Source organism: Microtus ochrogaster, chromosome 24 (genome assembly GCF_000317375.1).
Source record: "Microtus ochrogaster isolate Prairie Vole_2 chromosome 24, MicOch1.0, whole genome shotgun sequence".
Lineage (NCBI taxonomy): Eukaryota > Metazoa > Chordata > Mammalia > Rodentia > Cricetidae > Microtus > Microtus ochrogaster.
The window spans coordinates 16,704,974-16,711,623 of record NC_022024.1 but is presented as its reverse complement, the minus strand read 5'-3'; positions in this window follow the sequence as shown (position 1 = coordinate 16,711,623).

Below are 6,650 nucleotides of genomic sequence, written 5' to 3'. Positions count from 1 at the left end.
AAGGCTAGAGAACGGCAAGGAATATAAGAAAAATCAGCTTCTAGAAGAAAAATTCACAGAGATGAAAGCTGGTCAGTCTATTGAGGGGACTGAACAGGGCACATTTGCTGGTACAACAGAGGCAAAGATCAGTTCGAGGAGGACCACTGGGGATGCCAGGCTGAAGGGTTTGGAATTAATATGGCAGCCATCAGGGCACTCGTCCCTAAGGGTCCTTGAGTAGAAACGACATGATGAAAATGGTGCTTGAGAAGGATTATTCAAGCAGCAGGGGGTCGATGGCCTGATGCAATGAGCGAGCATTTACACCTAACTGTGTCCCTGACACAGGGCACTCTGCCACCCTCAAAGACCACAGTGATTACCAAGAACTCTTTTTCAAAGGCCCTGAATTCTAGGTGCTATATTTCATTCAAGCTCTGTGCCAAGGGATTTCTTTTCCCCTTCTATTTCTCTTATCTTCATGCTTTAACAAATGCCCTGCCACAGTCAGGGACGAGGAGCACACCCATTTGTTTTCCACTGCTTGCGGCAGGGTGATGGAAACTGGCACATTTGAAGTGTCTCCTCTGTGTTTACCTGGCAGGGCCTTAAAGCTGTAGCACGGGCATTAACCTTAGGCACGAGGAAGCGATTCTCTCTTCATGCTCTCTGTGCAGAGCTTCTCCTCAGCAGGGAAAGATCAAGCCATGCACATTACTTGAAGCAATTTTGTGATTTTTCTGCCGGGAACTGACCTATAATCAGGTGAACTTTACTTAAAACCTCGAAATAGATTTTAACTGCTGCTGGGGGGCAAGGAGAGGGATGTTCAAAAAGCTTCCTTCTCAGAAGCAAACATCTAAAAAAATAATCCCCAAATACATAGGAAAATTACAGAAACTTTAACCTCAAATTGACTTGCTCCTCTCTTCAAAACTGTAGGCAAATCTTAACTTCTTTCTTAACAAAACATAACCTACTCTCTCTAGAAATTCACTGAAATAAAGCAAAGAGTCCTTGGATTCATTTTTCTTTACATTTATTATCAGGGGCCTTGAGTATCAGGCTCAGTACTCCCTCAGGGCTCAGATTAGGATGTCGATGGAAAGCGAGGATCCGAGGGTAAAAAGATTAACTCAAGTACATTACCTCTGCATATTCTTTATTTTTCATGCAAGGGGGAAAAGTGAAGTGAAGTGAAGAGAAACAGAGAAGAAGAATAAGGGGAAGAAGGAGAATAAGGGGTGATCTCCACGAGGTTCCTAGTTTTTACAGACATAGGTGGAAAATTCCATAGACAAGGACAAAGATAATATGCATATCAAAATCACAGAAAGGGCAGGTAGAACCTGACAAAAAAAATACTCCAGAACAGGTGATCCAACCCAGGAAAGAGCCAGCATTCACCAGGAAATATCTGACATTCCAAACCATTCGATAAACTTGCTAAACATCCCTGAATCCTGGATTCACCCATTCTCCTCATCCAATCTCTTTGGTGATAACCTGCTTTGGAGATAACCAGATTGGTTTGTTAGATGGGTCATGGTACCATCCTACTCTATGCCTGTCTTCTATAGACATTTCTATGTTTCGGTTAGCAGGTAATTTTGTGGAATTGATGCTATGTAAATTTGATGGTTAGAACAAAGAGTGAATGTTTTCTCCCTAAGGCCTCGTGGTATGGGGGAATGGAGCAGGGTCATTCTTTTGCCATGCAAGAGAAGTTACACTGCTGAGGTGTTTTGGGAATGAATCCCATTTTGAAGGGAAGAACCATGACTTCACAAGGTTTTTACAGATATGATAGTGACTTTTCCAAAAGATAAGTTTTCCCGCAGCTCTTCAAAACGGGTGCCCCGTAAATTGTACACTTGTGAGTCTGCCTTTATGAATCTGTCAGCTATACATTTTGCTGTCTAGTCCTGTAGGCTCCAACAACTTATGTCACAGAATTGTAGGCTATTACAATATTATAAATAGAGATGAGTTCACCTTGAAGTTATACTCAAAACTTGCTCAAATAAATATTTGCAGACAATTTGGGCAAGAGATCCTTTAAGAAATTTATATATTATATTGAGTTTGCTTCTCAAATTATATCATTCTGCTAATAAAAACCCATGAACTAATATATTGTCATAAATGAACTTTCTATTAATAAATTTGTTATTGACAAATTAATTTTTTAAATCTCTTTTTGGTTTCCAAAGCAATGTTTTAATGGTGGTGGGGCCAGCCATGATAAGCTAAGTTATGGGCACGTCACCCAAAGGAAGTTCTTTACTTCCAGTCATCATCACCTGCCAGAGTAGAACTAAGCCATCAATAAATTTAATAAGAGTTCTGAGTCTCAGTAGTTTGTCCTGAGACAATACCTGGTTGCTCTAAGAAACACAAGCTGAGATTACCTGACCACTACCCAAGAACAGACCATTCAAAGGAAATGCCTAACATGCCAAGTGCTGTAGATAGGACCACCTGCCAGCGCACACTCCCCAGGACACCCCTACACAAATGTCAGCCAATCGGGGGTTCTGAATCTCAGAGACCCCTCACCCCCAACTTTACTACTATAAAAAACCCAATTTTAACTGAGTTTGTGGATCTCTGGTTATTCTAATACAGTGGACATGTGGAGAGACCGAGTTTTCAAACTTGATTAAAATAAAGGCTCTTTGCTTTTTACATACGGGACTTGGTCTCCTTGTTAGCTTTTGTGGGGGCTTCACGGATTTGAGCATAACATTAACATTCTGGGTCATCTTCATCTCTATCATAAAGAAGTAAATAAAAAATTCTATTTTGAACTTGAAAAGAAATGGTTGCAGCTTGAGAATGGAGACATCTTCAGATGTCATATTACAGGACTGAATATCAGGGACGCTGGAAGTGGCAGAGCTACTTCACAGCAGGACATTTCTGGGCACCGTGTCAGGGGCTGTCATTCTGGGGAATGCCATGTAGAGTGGAGCCTGGCAGACCGAGGCTGGAAGAGGAAAGATGTAGTACGATGGAAACCGACAAGCGTGTAATCCAGAATATGATTGCTCTCCTACATTGCCACAGGTAAATGTTATGCCCACCCGAGTGACTGGATAATTGAGATCTTAACGAGAGTACAGCAGAGTGACTTTGCAGAGAATGGATGCTTCATTTCTAATAAGATCAGAAGGAACTGTTCATGTCTAGGCTCTGGCCATAACTATAGAAATTGGAACGAGTTGGAAAAAAGAATAGTAGCTAGCAATTATTTCCTGTTTTCATCTATCAACTGTTAGTCTAATTGCTTTACGGGGGATATGATTCAAATTCCACAGGGAACTCATGGGATGGTTTATTAACATTTTTGTTCATATGGTATAACTGGAGTGCAGAGAAATGAAGTAATATGTTCTAAGATCACAGAGTTATTACAGGATATAGGTAGACTCTCAAATGAGATGATTAACATGCAAACAATAAAAAGTTACATATTAGTGAGATGTATTTTTATTTACAAGAGAAAATGAGAAAATATGTGAGTACATGATCCACATATTTTCATGTACATATTTTTGTTATGATTGTAAACATCTTACTTGAATTATATTTTTGCTTTAAGTAGAGAGAGAGAGACTTGTAAGTAATAAACTCGGTTATTTAGTGGAGGCTTTTCTTAGCAAAGCCTTAAAGACATGGTTTGGCTTCTTTTAGTAAAAGGAAACAAATACAGTAAGAGAAAAAGAATGATTGTACATTACGAATCAGGACTTGATTTAGAAACTTCTCCGTCTATATAATTTACTCTGGGTTTTGGAACAAGGTGTGAAGGGATAAACCTTCCAGAGAGATTAGATGTGTGATTTCCTAATCCAGCCAACCTTGTAGCCTGAGATGTCCCAACTTAGATTTGGAGGAATAGAAACGGGATAAAATTCAAGACTCCTGGAATGCTGGATGCATGATGTGGCCTAGATCTCTTTTGCTGACAACAGGTACTGCTGTTGAAGTCAAAGAGTGAATGATGCACGAGCTGACTCAGAGAATGAGAAGACTACCATAGGACCAGAGGACACAGGTCTAATGTCGTGGGAAATTTCACCCACCAGGCAGGACAGAGCCACTGCCCAAAAATAAAATAATGGGCACCTCATAAAACACAACTGAGAAAATTAGGCCTAGAGTATGGGTAGAGTTGTCCCTCAAGGACACCGTCGGATGTAAACACAGATATGGGCAGATGATCAAGATCATTAGTCATTAAGAAATTGCACATCAAAACCACAATAAGATAGAGCTGAAAACATCCGAGGATGATAAGTTACAAGCCCTGATCACAAAAGGATGCTGAAACACAGATTATCACTGACTTATTATTTGTAACCAGGATCCCATATCTGTATGCTGAAACGTAATCCCTAAAGTTCTCATATTTCCACTGGATGGGTCTTTGAGAAGCAATCATTTCATGAAGATGGCATTCTCATACAGATTTAGTTTTTAATAAAAATGACTTCAGAACGGTTTCTCCCTGACTCCACTATGTGAGAACACACTGAAAACTGTATACATCTAGACCAAGAACTCAATTCACTATGGAATCTGTCCATGGTTTGATCTTGAAACTCCCAGACTATAAAACTGTGAACAATAAAATTTTGTTGTTCATAGAACACCCTCACTGTTTTGTAAAGAAGACCAAATGGATATTGATAATGACTAACTAGAAATTCTTCCATTGCTGATGGAAACACAGAATATTACAACTACAGTGAATGCAGTTACTGTTCAAGTTACTGATAGTCTTTACCTTAGATCCAGCCCTTTCACTTCGTGGTGCCCAGGAGGAAAAGGTTAAGTCGATACATACACCGCTACTTTATACATAAATGTCCATGTTAGCTTTACTTAGAACAGTGCAAAACTGAAAATGAGCCAGAGAACCATCAAAGATGAATATTGTGAACATAATATTATCTGTTAAAAATTGGTCCATGTTTTAAAAATACACAATGGCATGTAAGAATCTCAGAATAATTATATTGAGTCAAACACAAAAGAATATATATTACCTAATTCTACTTAATTATATAAAAATAAAATGTTAGCTATAGTGACAGAAGCAAGTTTCCACCAACAAGTGAATAGGGTAAGCAAAAAGATTATAAATGCATGCGAATATGGTTTTGAGAGTGATTAATTTGTTGCCTTGGTGGTGGTAATGGTTGCTGGACATAAGCATATATCAAAATGTCATGTCTATCACTAAATATGTGTGAAATTTTCTGTACCAAGTGTGCTTCAATAAAGAGATTTTAGTAAGTCTAAGTACATAAGAGTCATGTTTAACATCTCACTAAATACTTTTTCAAATAGTATCTTAATAGCATTATATATAGTAAAATTGCTGTAAATATACATTGATGTATGCAATCCTTCTAACTATATTTTGTCTCACCTAATATGTTTTACTATGTTATAAAAAACAAAATTAATAAGGCAAATGTTTTAGGTGTTCATAGAATTTATCGCTTATTTTATAATTAAGAAAAAAGTGGTGTATTTGTATTTAGTATAACTCAATGTATTCTAATTTATTTTTATCTTTGTTACCACTGATTAAAAGTTGAAACGTTCATCATGGTGGACACTCATTCAATAGAGTGTTTGCCTTGTAAGTGTGTTGATATGAAATTGATCCTCATTCTCCACATAAAAAGCCAGACATAGTGGTTTTTGTTTGTCATCCTGGTGCTAAGGAGACAGAGATCGAAAGATCCCTTGGCCTATTTTATTAGCCAGTCTAAACTATTTAATGAGCTTTAGCCTAGTCAGAGACCTTGTCTCAAAGGAGATGGATACAGTCCTAATGATGACACCTGAGACTTTCCTCTGGCCTCCACATAGTTGAACACATATGAGTTGGGCCACATCTTAACACAAACATACTCAAAGATAAAATGTAAAAGTGTACACAATGAGACAGATATTGGAGAAATATCTGTTACTAGCAATTATTTGCAGTGGAGATGGCTAACAAGCTGATGCTTGTTTCATATCCTCTTCCTTTATATACCTCTGGATTGTATCTCTCAATGTTCATGACGCTCGGTGTGAATCTACAAGATTAGATTTTGTGATAAATGAATTAAGGATGAAAATGATGTATCCCCATTCCAGGAGATGTTCACAAACATATCCCAATATGATTCCCCTCAAGTTTTGTTTCCTTCCTGGTCTAAGTTTGGGTCTAAAGTGCCTTTAACAGGTTCCAAGGCCTTACAAGATCACATAATCGCATAGCTAAGGATTAAGTCTATCTCCTTAAACATTGCTTTGTAGTGTCAGTTTGCAAGAGGAAGTACATCATTAGAATTGGTTTTGAATGAGAAAGAAAACAGGGTACTTCCTGGTTTTCTTACACCCTATATATGAATAAAATATTCCCCTTGTCTCCTGCTCCTGCCACCATGCCATGCTTTCCCTTACATTATGAGCTTCATCCTTCTGGAATTATATGCTAACATCCGTCCTTTCTCCCTTATGCTACTTTTGGTTATGTTATGACAGCAACAGAAAGGTAACTAATATAAGTATGATGCCATGACGTATATTAAATGTTAAATGAGTGCATTGCCTTTCAAAATAAATGTGGGTGGGCTTACTTAAAGGAAAGTATAAAGCAA